Source organism: Pongo abelii, chromosome 3 (assembly GCF_028885655.2).
Source record: "Pongo abelii isolate AG06213 chromosome 3, NHGRI_mPonAbe1-v2.0_pri, whole genome shotgun sequence".
Lineage (NCBI taxonomy): Eukaryota > Metazoa > Chordata > Mammalia > Primates > Hominidae > Pongo > Pongo abelii.
This window is the reverse complement of record NC_071988.2, coordinates 63,042,764-63,056,515: the sequence shown is the minus strand read 5'-3', so window position 1 is coordinate 63,056,515 and position 13,752 is coordinate 63,042,764. Positions and strand designations below refer to the sequence as shown.

Sequence of the window (13,752 nt, the reverse complement as noted above, 5' to 3'; positions counted from 1 at the left end):
GTTGATTTTGTATCGCACAACTTTACTGAATTTATCAGTTCTAATACTTTTTTGGTGGAGTCTTTAGGTTTTTCCAAATATAAGATCATATCTTCTGCAAACAAGGATAATTTGACCTCTTCATTTCCAATTTGAATGCTCTTTATTTTGTTCTCTTCTCTGAAATTCTCTAGTTAAGACTTCCAGCACTATGTTGAACAACAGTGGTGAAAGTGGGCATCCTTGTCATGTTCTAGATCTTACAGGAAAGGTTTTTTCTCTCTTTTAGTATGATACAAGCTGTGGCTTTTATTATGTAGAGGTAGTTCCTTCTATACCCAGTTTTTTGAGATTCTTTTTTGAGAAAGGGTCTCACTTTGTTGCCCAGGCTGGAATGCAGTGGCGTGATCTCCTCACTGAATCCTTGACCTCCTGACCTGAGGCAATCCTCCCACCTCAGCTTCCCAAGTATCTGGGACTACAGGTGTGTACCACCACACCTGGCTAACTTTTGTATTTTTTTGTAGAGATGGGATTTTACCTTGTTGTCCAGGCTGGTCTCCAACTCTTGGGCTTAAGCAATCTGCCCACCTCAGCCTACCAAAGTGCTTGGATTACAGGTGTGAGCCACTGTGCCTGGCCCTTTGAGGGTTATCATGAAGGGATATTGAATTTTATCAAATGCTTTTTCAGCATCAATTGAAATAATCATATAGTTTTTGTCCTTCATTCTGTTAATGTGATGTATCACATTGATTTGCATATGTTGAACCATCCTTTCATCCCTGGGGTAAATCCCATTTGGTCGTAATGATCTTTTAAATGTGGTTTGCTAGTAAGTCAATTGAACCTCTTTTCTTTATAAATTACCCAGTCTCCGGTATTTCTTTATAGCAATGTGAGAACTGCCTAAAACATCCAGGGACCCTGACCTCAGGCCTTGAAGTTCAGCAATGACCTTGAGTCTGGTCTTCCATGTCACTTGGAACAAAGCTCACCAATGGCTTTCATCCTACTCACCTTTTTGCATTTCTTTTTTGGGTTTTATTTTTATATTTTCTAATTGGTATGTGCTTGGGGCAAAGGGAAGCTAAAGAGTAATCTTGACTGGATGGCTGTTGCACAGCCATTTTGCTATGATATTAATCTATTTATGACTACCTCTTTTCAAAAAAGATATCTGTTGTTCACAAAAAAGTGTTAAATTGTACATGTGCAAGATGTACAAAAGTCATCTATAGAACTCAACTCATTGCCTCCTAGAAATTCCATAAAACAACTCATTAAGGCATGAGAAAAACAGAGGAGGCATAAAAATTGGAAACATTAATATATGAATGGGTACAACCAATAGAGCAGCTACATGCTATACAAAGAGTAAGCACACTTTTAGAGTAGAAGTGTTACCAGATTGGAAGTTGGAGTTCCAGGTTCTTGGTGTTGCAAACAAAGAATTGGAGGAGACACACAAATAATGACCCCACAAAATTTATTAAGCAAAGAATGTTCCAGAGAGAGGAATGGGCTGATCGCGTGTGGTATCAGCCCTGGGTTAACATAGCCTTTGTTCTTTTATACCCTCTTCCTACTCTTGCTTAACTTTTAGGGAGGAGGTTGCCTATAATTGACATATCAGTTTTCTTGTTGTTTTTCTCTCTCAGTGCGCCTGCGTGTGCTTGCCATTCCATAATTGTAAGCGTATGTATGATATGCATTCCATATGTATGGGCTTTAAGTAACTTATTATAATAAAAGGTTATACCAGATTTGTTTACTGCAGAAAGCATTGGTTCATTGCTTCAGCTTCCTTATCAGATGCTGCCTTATGCTTGTTTTGGTGAGAACAGGCTGTGAGTTGATTTTCTGACTTCCTTCCCTATTCTCCTGCCTCAATTCCCTCTGAGAGATGTGATCCCCATAAATCATAATAGGTTGCTGAGGGTTGAAGTTCTTTCTTCTATAGCTGCTTCCGGCTGAGTGGGACTGTTGGCCCCACCTAACGGGACCACAGAACTCTCACCCTGCTCTATCCAGGGGGAAATTAAGAAGTCTGGACTTATTTCTTGTAGGATGATGTCTGGGGCTTCAGGCAATATAGCCATTTGTAGCTTGATAGATTCTAAACAGAAAGAAATAAATCTGGTTAGCAAATTTACAGTGTAAGGACCAAAAATGAACAACAGAAGAATTACAGCTAAGGGTCCTGTAAAATGGGCTATCCAACTTTTTGCAGTTGTTTAAACAGAATTTAGGGTGTTTTGTGCAGTTCTTAATTTGGTTATATTAGTTGCCTCAGTCAGATGTCCCAGTACTTTGCCTGAGGAGTTAATATAGAAACAACATTCTTCTTTTCGAAAAATGCATAATCCCCTCTGATTAGCTGCAAGGAGACCTAGCCCCCTCCTGTTTTGTAAGACAATACCTGCCCGGGAATCTATATGTCATTGTTCTTGGATAGCTGCTGTAATTTCTGCCAAAGCCTGTGTTTGTTGTGAAGACAAGTGAAGAGAAACGGACCCAAGTGTGGTTCCTAAAAGTCCTGTTATTGCAGTTGCTAAAGGATGTAATACTGCTGGAACTGCCCTTTTTACAAATGCATGGCTGTGTCTTATATGGAACGGGAATTTTGTACTAGCATTTGCATAAGACAGTCTTGGAAGTAAAGCAGCAATGCCGCAAGTCCCTTTGCATTGGCTCAGAAGACTCATGTACCCTGTATTTCCACATACGAAATACAACCCTTGCCCAGGGTCCAAAGATACTTCATACCCCCATGATGCTAGTTCCAAAGGTGCGTCTGAGCCACTAGAGGAAGTTCCAGTGAGTTGTTCCCATAAAAGTGTTCCAGCCACAGCAAGTTGTGCATTAAGCCTAGAGTGGAAAGATAAGCCGGGGTGGAATTTTAAGAATGATCTTTGGACCCCCCAAGCCAAAGCTTGAGCTAATTGTCAACAATTAACACTGTGGTCCAACCAGTGGAAATATTGGAAGAATTGGTATTACTTGTATATTGAGGTCACCTTGGATCAGGATACTTAAGGAGGAGGAATTGGTTTTGTTTTCCTAGTTTGCAATATGAATTGATTTTTGTTTCTGAGGAATTATAATGTTTCTCTTGATTTGTCCAACTGAGGACAACCTCATATAAACAATTGTTTAGGGATCCCAGAAAGGTCCCATTCGTTTGGTGGGAAGTGAAACAAATTGGGAATTGGCTCTCTGAGGTTAGGTTGTGAAAAACCCTTACAGGATTTGGGGCATTTGTAAAATTTAAATTTGGGTTTTTTCTTATGATCTGAGATAACAGTGTTAGGAATAAGCTTTCCACAGCTGGACTGGGATATGTAACTTCTGACTGGGTGGCAACAGTGACTCTGGCATTGACCTTGACTATATCTTCTAATGGTAATGGTAAAACTTCAGCTGATAGTGATCCTGAGGTACAAATGTAACAGGAAGCTAAGTTAGTTAGTGTGGCTAACTGTTGAATCTGTTTAAACACTTGGTATTGAGGCTGGATCCCCAATATTGGTGAAAATAGGATTATGGACATAAAAAGTGGTTCCATTGTGGGGGAAGCAAGCAGTTAAATGATAAATATATATAAATAACTAGGATTACTTACTCCACAGTAACTATGCAACAAAGACACCAGCAAAGTCAGTAGGGATTTACTTATCTTTTGGATGCCTTTTAAACAGGTACTTCAGATCCTCCACAGGTTCACAAAGTAGAGACTGATGGGAGCTTTGGGTTCTAGGTCTGGAGCTTTAGGTATTGCAGGCTTGACCCTGGAAAGATGTATCCAACTATTTAATCCTAACACATTAACTGCAGAGGGTGGTTATTATAACTGAAAAAGGTCCCTTCCATTGGGTTGTAGCTGCTGAACAGGTGACCCCTCTTTCCATGTTTTAACAAGTACTCTATCTCCTGGCCTAATCTTGGGTTGCTGGTTAGTTCCTGGTATGGGAAGCGTTTCGGTCCAGAACCTTTGTAACGCTTGTTGAAATTTTCTCAGATTAATTAGGTATTTTATTAGCCCAGCTGTTTCTGGATTAGTTATTAGATCATTAGTTAAGAAGGGTCTCCTGTACAGCATTTCCTATGGGCTCATATTTACTTTTGCCCTTGAGGAGTTATGGAATCTCAAAAGGGGTATGTATGGGTAGGAAACTGACCAAAGTTTCTGATGTTTCCTGGCATAGTTTAGCTAGTGCCCATTTTAGAGTTTGATTAGCTCTTTCTACTTTCCTGGAGGATTAAGTTCTCCATGCTGAACATAAATAGTATTTAATTCTGAGCACCGTAGCCACCCCTTGAGTTATCTGGGAGACAAAGGATGGGCCGTTATCACTCTGGAGGCTTTGGGATAACTCAAACTGTGGAATTATTTATTTTAAGAGGACTTTTACAACTTCATTAGCCTTTTCTGTTCTAGTAGGGTAAGCTTCAACTTAGCCTGTAAAGGTATCTGTCAGTATTAGCAAAAAACTTTTATCATCTGCAAGCTGGCTCATGGGTAAAGTCCAAATGCCAGTCTTCCCCAGGGTAAGTTCCCCTTCTTTGGACTGGTTCCATTAGTGGAGGGATCTTGTTTCCTGGATTGTTAAATGCACACAGTAAGCAGGCTTGGCAGACCTGCTTAACTACTGAGGCTAAGTTAGACCCAATAAAGACCCTGTTTGCCATGGCCAGAGTGGCATCTCTCCCCATCTGGAAACTGTTGTGCAGGGTTTCTAATAACCTTCCATTGGGCTGTTTGAGGGATATATACTTTTGATCCCATATACTACCAAGATCCTTGTTTCTGTCCCCCTTGCTCCCTTATAACCCCTTCCTCCTGTGATGTGTATTCAGGTTCTACTGGGGAATCATAGAAGGGAAGCAGTGCTAAGATTTTTTGAGATTGCGCCTTGAGGTCCACTGCTTTTGCTTACCTGTCCATCTTTTTGTTCCCTTGTGCTATAGGAGCTAAGGCCTTTTGATACCCTCTACAATGGATTATAGCAATGGCTTTTGGCAAATGTATTGCCTCCAACAACTAGAGAATTTCAGGCCCATGCTCTATGGGCAAGTGGTTCCTAGTTAGTAGTCCTCTTTCTTTCCAAATTGCAGCATGAGCCTTAACCACAAGAAATGCATATTTGGAGTCTGTACAGATATTAAGCTTTTTTCCTTTCCCCAATATCAGGACTCAGATAAGAGCAATTATTTCAGCTTTTTGTGCTGACATGCCCTGGGGACAGCAGTTGGACTTCAGTGATGGTGTTGTCATTTACTATTGTATATCCAGCCTGGCATTTCCCATTTGACACAAAGCTGCTGCCATCTGTGAACCAGTCATTCTCTGAGTCTGGGAGTGGCCAATCTTTTAAATCAGGTCAGCTTACATATGTATGTGTGATGACCTGCTCACATGAATGACCAATTATTGGGCCTATGGGCAGCATGGAGCTGGATTCAGGGTATTACAGGTTTTAAGAATTACCTCTGGATTGTCTAGGCGTATAGCCTGGTACTTGGTTAACCTTTTCCTCATCATCCAAATATACCCTTTTATTTCCAAGACTGATTTCACCTGATGTGGTGTTAAAATTTCCAGCAGTTGACCTAGGGTGATTTTAGTGCCTTATTCCACTAAAATAGCAGTAGCTGTTATTGCTTACAGGCAGCCTGGCCACCCCAAGGTCACACGTCCAATCTCTTGGAAAAATAGGCAATTGGTCTGGGTTCTGATCCCAATTTTCGGGTTAGCACCCCCACAGCTGTGCCCTTCTTTTCTGCTACATACAAGGAAAAGGGCTTAGTGAGGTCTGGGATGCCAAGAATGGGGGCTTGGACAAATGCCTGTTTTAACTTGACAAAGGCTTTCCTTACTTCTGGAGTCCATTCTACTAACTCATTTTATGGCCCCCTTGTTGCTTCATAAAGGGGCTTTGCTATGAGCCCAAAATTTGGTATCCATATCCTGCAGAACCCCGCCATTCCTGAAAAGGAACAGAGCTGTTGTTTGGTATAAGGGGGTCCAGACTGCATATGACTTACACCTCTTCTGGGGATATCTGCTGGACCCAAGGGTTTAGAATATAGCCCATATATTGGACTTGTTGGAGGGTGATTTGAAATTTTTCTTTGACATTTTGTATCCCCTGTCTTCCAGGAAATTCAAAACTTTTACAGTATTTTAGTCAGATGCTTCCTGGGTTGGGCTACACACAAGAAGGTCATCTACATATCGAAGTATGCTTCCATTTTCCAATAATAATGGAAAACCCATAAAAATCCCTTTATAGGGTTTGAACAAAGAAATGGGTGCTATCCCAAAAGCCCTGAGGGAGCACTGTCCAAGTGTATTGTTTTTCTTTGGTATCTGGATTTTGCCATTCAAAGACAAAAAGATGTTGAGACTCTGGGGCCAGAGGAATGGAAAAGAAGGCATCTTTCAGTTTTAGGACCAAGAACCATTTTCCATCCCATGGCACCTGAGCCAAGACAGTGTATGGATCTGCCACCAATGGATGGATGGGGATAACAGCTTCATTGATTATTCTGAGATCCTGTACTAGCTGATATTCCCCTGAAGTTTTTAAGATGGATAAAATGGGAGTATTGCAAGGTGAATTGCAAGGCTTTAAAAGTTCAAGAGTTAGCAATTCCTGAATTAGGGGCCTCCAGCTTGATTGGATATGACTTTCAGTTTGGAAAATAGCTGGAGTCTTTTAAAGCTGTATTTTGACCAGCTCTGCCATTTCCCTGGTTTCCCAGTATACCAAGCTAGTAGGTTAACCTGTTTGTTAATGGGGTCTGGGACACTGTTTATTTCCCCAACTGTCATCAATCCTGCTGGGCAGTGTTTATATTGTAGTAATTCCCCTATTTTAACAATGACATCTGCCCCCAACAAGGGGACTGGGCAGCTTGGTATTACTAGAAACTCCTGTTGGAAAATTTGCTTCTCAAATTGATAAGTTAAAGGAGGATCAAAGGATCTCATTTTTGGCTTCCCCTCCATTCCCATAACATTCATGGACTGGGAGGAAAGTTTTCCTGCAATAAGCAATAAGGACAGAGTAATTTGCCTCTGTATCAAAAAGAAACTAAATTTGGGTGCCCATGATGTCCAGAGTTACCCGGGGCTCCTCAATAGTAATGATGATGTTCCTGGACAGGGACAGTGAGGAAGACCCCAGGCCACTTCAGTCTTCATCTAACTCCTCCTTTTACACTGCCAGAGTTTTGACTGACCAAGCCCCTCGGTGGGAGCAGGGGCAGTCAACTGGCCAGTGCCAACGGTCATGACTGGCACCTTCATATTGATGGCAAAGGCCCAGTACGGGCTTAATATGGTCCTTTGCCCAATGCCCATCTTTTTTTGCACTTGAAGCAAGAGTCTTTGCTAGCATTATCTTTGTAGCCCTTTGTGTTTCCCTTGGATGCTCTTTGGGCATTCAGGGCATCGCTAACGATGGCTGCCATAATTCTGGCTTGCTGGGTTTTTTTTTTTTACTCTGTTCCCCTTTTCCTTCCCCCAGTTCACGATTGTTGTACACCATAAAGGTGGTGTCAAGGAACTGGTTTTGTCTGTGGCTCCATTTGTACCTTCTGGAGATTATGTCTAATATCTCGGGTAGAGTGACTAATGAAATGTTGTGCCATTAATATCTTGCCTTCAGGAGAAGCAGGATCTAAGTTTGTATATATTTTAAAGGCTTCTTCTAGTCTACTATAAAACATGGTTGGATTCTCTTCTTTCCCCTGAGTGATCTCCCTAAACTTATCATAGTTTACTGCCTTTGTTACCCCTTTTTTCATTCCCCTCAGGGGTGCCTCAAGAAATTTAGTGTGATTATTCATTCTCATGGGGGTATTATATTTCCAACTGGGTTCAGTAGTAGGGACTGTATCTGCTCCCAGTGTGTTGCCCTGCAGGCTACATAGAAAACGTTCATCAGTGTCCTGGCGAGCAGCCTCAAATATTCATTCCTTTTCCAGAGGTGTGCAACACGTGGACAAAATGAATTGCATGTCTCTCCAAGAAAGGTTGAAAGCCAAAGTCAAAGTCTGGAACCCATCAGCAAATTTCTGAGTAACTGTCCAGTTTTTCCTTACATTGTTGGATATCAGTTATTAAGAAGGAGACCTGTACCCTGATGGGACCCTCAGTTCCTGCCACCTCTCTGAGAGGTAGCAGGACAGGTGGTGTCATTGAATATGGTGTTCCTAAGCTAGTATGGGGAGGGATCGCTAGGACCCATGACTCTTGTCCTTCTTTTGAAGCTTCAAGTGCACTTGGACCTGGATTATAGGAAAGTGGCTATTGTTCACCCTGACACATAGGTACACTTTGCAAGAGGGGGTTATCTACAGTATCCGGCTCAGTTTTAGGAGTTTCTTTCTGTGGAGAAGTGCTGGGAGCTTTGAAAATGGTAGGCTTCAGCCGCCCCATCTGGGAAGTGAGGAGCACCTCTGCCCAGCCGCCCCATCTGGGAAGTGAGGAGAGCCTCTGCCCAGCCGCCCATCGTCTGGGATGTGAGGAGCACCTCTGCCCGGCCGCCCTTCGTCTGGGAGGTGAGGAGCGCCTCTGCCCGGCCGCCCCATCTGGGAAGTGAGGAACGCCTCTGCCCAGCCGCCCATCCTCTGGGAAGTGAGGAGCGCCTCTGCCCGGCCGCCCCGTCTGGGAAGTGAGGAGCACCTCTGCCCGGCCGCCCTTCGTCTGGGAGGTGAGGAGCGCCTCTGCCCGGCCGCCCCGTCTGGGAAGTGAGGAGCACCTCTGCCCGGCCGCCCCGTCTGGGAAGTGAGGAGCGCCTCTGCCCGGCCGCCCCGTCTGGGAAGTGAGGAGCGCCTCTGCCCGGCCGCCCCGTCTGGGAAGTGAGGAGCACCTCTGCCCGGCCGCCCCGTCTGGGAGGAGAAATTCTCCTGCCTTGGGATGCTGTTGATCTATGGCCTTGCCCCCAGCCCCCCTGCTCTCTGAAATATGTACTGTGTCAACTCAGGGTTAAATGGATTAAGGGCGGTGCAAGATGTGCTTTGTTAAACAGATGCTTGAAGGCAGCATGCTCTTTAAGAGTCATCACCACTCCCTAATCTCAAGTACCCAGGGACACAAACACTGCGGAAGGCTGCCGCAGGGACCTCTGCCTAGGAAAACCAGGGACCTTTGTTCACGTGTTTATCTGCTGACCTTCTCTCCACTATTATCCTATGACCCTGCCACATCCCCCTCTCCGAGAAACACCCAAGAATGATCAATAAATACTTAAAAAAAAAAAAAAAAGAAAAGAAAATGGTAGGCTTTTGGTATAGGGCCATGAAGGCTTGCACATATGGTATTTCTGACCATTTGCCTTGTCTCTTACAAAATAGTTCTAATTGGAGGATGGTCTCATAATTGAGACTTCCATTGACTGGCCATTGCTCTTGACTCCCTAGCTGAAATTGAGGCCAAAAGGTGTTACAATAAAATATTAGGCATTTCTTTCACAGGTTTTCAGGGTCAAATTGATTCCAATGATTGAAGATGCAGCCAAGAGGGGAGTCAGATAGGACTGAAGGAATGTTTCCCATGACTAATCTGTGGAAAAGAAGAAGGGAGTTGTCAGGCCTCTGAGCCCAAGCCAAGCCATCGCATCCCCTGTGACTTGCACATATACGCCCAGATGGCCTGAAGTAACTGAAGAATCACAAAAGAAGTGAAAATACCCTGCCCCACCTTAACTGATGACATTCCACCACAAAAGAAGTGAAAATGGCCGGTCCTTGTCTTAAGTGATGACATTACCTTGTGAAAGTCCTTTTCCTGGCTCATCCTGGCTCAAAAAGCTCCCCCACTGAGCACCTTGCGACCCCCACTCCTGCCCACCAGAGAACAACCCCTTTGACTGTAATTTTCCCTTACCTACCCAAATCCTATAAAACTGCCCCACCCCCATCTCCTTTCGCTGACTCTCTTTTCAGACTCAGCCCACCTGCACCCAGGTGAAATAAACAGCCTTGTTGCTCACACAAAGCCTGTTTGGTGGTCTTTTCACACGGACGCGCATGAAAGGAGTCTCATAGGTTCATGAGTTTACATCTAGAGTCTCCCTTAAGGGTGTCCCCTATTGAAGGATCTGGACTGTAATTTTGGTCCATTGGGGCATCCCCAAAATGGACCTGTCTTCTGAGTACCAGACATCTCTAGCCATAGGTGGGCACCAGTGCCATTTGAAGAAGGATCCTGCCATAATTGGTGACCTATGATAAGATTCCCTTTAGTTCCTGAGTGTAACCTTTGGCTTCTAGTATCCCTGTAGCTGGCCAAAAGAGTTTCTTACCAAATGGTTTCCTTAATTATTGTAGTAACTCTAGTTTGAAGGGCAAGGAATTGCAGACTGCCTAGTTTAAATTTATTATTAGAGACTGGCCTCTCAATAAGATAGTAGAGTGCTCTCTGACCATATGAGATAAACCAGGCACAGCAATTTCCCCATGGATCCACTGCGCAATTTATGCAATGATCCGAGAGTCCACCAGGAGTTTTCTTTTAGCACCAGATGTACTACACTAAAACAATCTAGATCTGATCCCTCACAGAAGAAGCAGGGTACTCTCATTATCCAGGTGGTTGGCCCTAATCTTCAGGCTGATGCTAACCCTTGGGCTCCCCACAGTCAGTTACCTATTGCCCTGGCCCTTTGGGTTTGGGGGAGATCTCTAATTGGTCTAAACATGATATCCCAACACAAATGAAGAAAAGAAAAAAAAAAAACAAGCAGCAAGGCCGGGCACGGTGGCTGGCTGGGCATGGTGGCTCATGCTTGTAATACCAGCACTTCGGGAGGCCAAGGTGAGCGGATCACCTGAGGTCAGGAGTTCGAGACCAGCCTGGCCAACATGGTGAAACTCTGTCTCTACTAAAAATACAAAAATTAGCTGGGCATGGTGGTGGGTGCCTGTAATCCCAGCTACTCAGGAGGCTAAGGCAGGATAATTGCTTGATCCCGGGAGGTGAAGGTTGCAGTGAGCCGAGATCATGCCACTGCACTCCAGCCTGGGCGACAGAGCAAGACTCCATCTCAAAACAAAAACAAAAACAAAAACAAAAAAACAAGCAGCAAATAATGTAATAATTATAGCCACACAAACATGCACCTCACTGTTGCAGGGATTGATCTTGTACCCCGTGGGACCTATCTGTTCCATTCCCCAATCAGGTTATCCAGTCACGTTGAGGCAGGAATTTAAAAAAAGTTTTGTACTGCATTTACTCACTCTAAGGATAGTAACAAGCAAGGCTATAGGAAGGTCATGGTGACCTAGTCTAAGAAGCCAGGAAGGAGCTCCAACCCCTGAGCAATAGTTAAGAAAAACAAATTCCTTTACTGTTTCTCTTTCCTTAGACCATGAGTTATGATTATTTTTGCCTATGTTTAGCAAGATTTGTAGGTTCCTGTTTTTCTTCTGACGCAGCTGCAAGGCCATCAGCTAAGTAAAGCCACAAGTTATGCAAATTTCAGCAGTTATGCTATAGATTACAAAACCTGTCATTGTGTGATTTACTGCCTTGGTTCTGCTTCTGTAATGTAGCCTATATAAGCCAAGCTCTGTCTTTGTTCATGGCTCAGCTTTTTGGATGCAAATCCACGGAGCCAGTGCACACCTTAATAAAATCCTCCTGCTCCACCCATTGGTCTTTCTGGTCCTCTGCTTTCCCGCAACAATGGGAGTCTTCAAGCGGCCAGTGTCTTTTTCGTTCTTAACTGCCCAATCCATGCCAGCAGAAGGCAGCTTTAAACCAAAGTGAAAGAGCTGAAGCAAAAAAGAAAGAAAATAAAAATTCCCAGTTCTTCTGGGCTTACCTTCTGGCTGGCTCACCAAAATATGTTACCAGATTGGAAGTTGGGAGTTCCAGGTTCTTGGTGTTATGAACAAAGAATTGGATGAGACACCACAAATAACCACCCCACAAAATTTATTAAGCAAAGAATGTTCCAGAGCGAGGAACGGGCTGATTTTCAAGTGGTGTCAGCCCCGGATTAATATAGCCTTTGTTCTTTTATACCCACTTCCTACACTTCCTTAACTCTAGGGAGGGGATTTCCTATAATTGTCATAACTGTTTTCTTGTTTTTTCTCTCTTAGTGCGCCTGCGTGAGCTTGCCATAATTTTAAGTGTATGTATGATAGGCATTCCATATGTATGAGCTGGTCAGTCTTCTGACTTCCTTCCCTATTCTGCTGCCTCAGAAGGCCTATTTGGGAGAAAAGTAAACAGGAAAGAATGAAACTCCCTCTGATTGTCTGGGAAATTTTCAAGGGAGAAATGGAATTCTAGGATTTTACTATGTGTTTTCCATCTGTGTGTGGACTATAACGGTTTATTTCAATTTAATTCCACTCACAAATGTTTTGCTGAGTAGAATAGTCTCTGACTCAAGGAATTCACATTTGGGGGCAGCAGAGAGAGACGGATCAAAAAATAATTGTGTTTTGATGCATGAATTCCATGGTTCTACAGACAGCCTGAGGGGGATACTATTGTGGGACAATTAATTGCATTGGGTGGTTGTCAGGGAAAGTTGCAGAAACCCATGGGAACACCTACATTTAAGAAATAAAAGAATAATAGAAAACTGAAAATATGCTTGAGAATAATTAGTTTGAGGACTGTTAAGAAGACCAGAGAGAGAGAGTGGTGTTTAACAGGACAAATGAGTTGTTTAAGAAGTGAGTGATTAACCAGTTAGACAATGCAGAGATATAAAGAAAAATGAGAGTAATTTGTCAATTTAGAGGTAGTAGAAGGGTTTCAGTGAATGGAAGGGTCATAGAAGGGTCAAAAACCAGACTTTAGCAGTTTAGAAATTACTGGGAGGTCTGGAAGTGGAGACAATGAGAACAGATGGATTATCATTTTAAAAATATAAAGGCAGCACACATAATTGTTGGAAAAGGTCATGGAGGAGATAAGAGGAAAGGGAATCTAAAGGACAGGTAGATGAAACAGTTTTTGGAACTTTCAAAATGTTACGATGGCCTGGTTGATGTCTTGCTACACTCTTTGCAATAAAGCAGTCAATAAAAAATGAGACTAAACACACAAATATCAATAGCTGTGCCAGTTTATTCATAATGTGTATTGATTGATAGAGAGGAATACAGTGCATTCAAAAGTGCATTCAAAACAGAATGAACTTACTTTTACACAATATGTAAGTTACATTTTAATATCATATGCCCAATATATTTCTCTTTAATCTGAATATACTTCTTCAATAAAGGAACTTTAAGTGTAAAGTCTTCAATTCAATTGTGAATCAGCAAAAGCATCATAAATACATAATAAATACAATACATTATTTATGCTGGGCTTCCAGATTTTTATGGACATTCTGTAGGATATCTAAGATATATATACCTGCGTACTACTGATAATGAGGGATTCATTCTGGCAATAGCAGAACTGTTGAGAGAATTATCTAATTTATAAGAATAGCTGTTCAGTGGTTTGCAGAGTTTTGGGCAGCTACGTAAGATGTAAAGTCCACTGTCATTGTGATTGTGGTTGTAGTGTCTTTGTCATATTTCTTGTTAGGTTTTTGCTATGATCCTGGTTGTTACCTAGCATTTCTCATTTCCGCCCTAGTTGAAAACCCAGTTCGCCTGCCTGCTGATTACGGGAGCCACCTTAAAACTTTTCAATGTATTACCTTTCAGTTTTAATCATAGAAAATCTGTGTTCCTTGTTGTGCCTAAGAAACCATGGTGATAAACCTGTGGTATTACTTCATC

General features: G+C 42.8%; 1 long non-coding RNA gene across 1 annotated transcript; it reads right to left on the bottom strand.

Annotated features, from left to right (window-relative positions):
* Positions 1-1,451: 1,451 nt before the first annotated feature.
* Positions 1,452-12,099, bottom strand: LOC129058788 (uncharacterized). The gene is made up of 3 exons (XR_010139866.1): positions 11,820-12,099; positions 2,749-3,770; positions 1,452-2,098 (listed from the first exon to the last, which is right to left on the bottom strand). It is a non-coding gene; the product is annotated as an uncharacterized LOC129058788 (long non-coding RNA).
* Between the last annotated feature and the right edge of the window lie 1,653 nt (positions 12,100-13,752).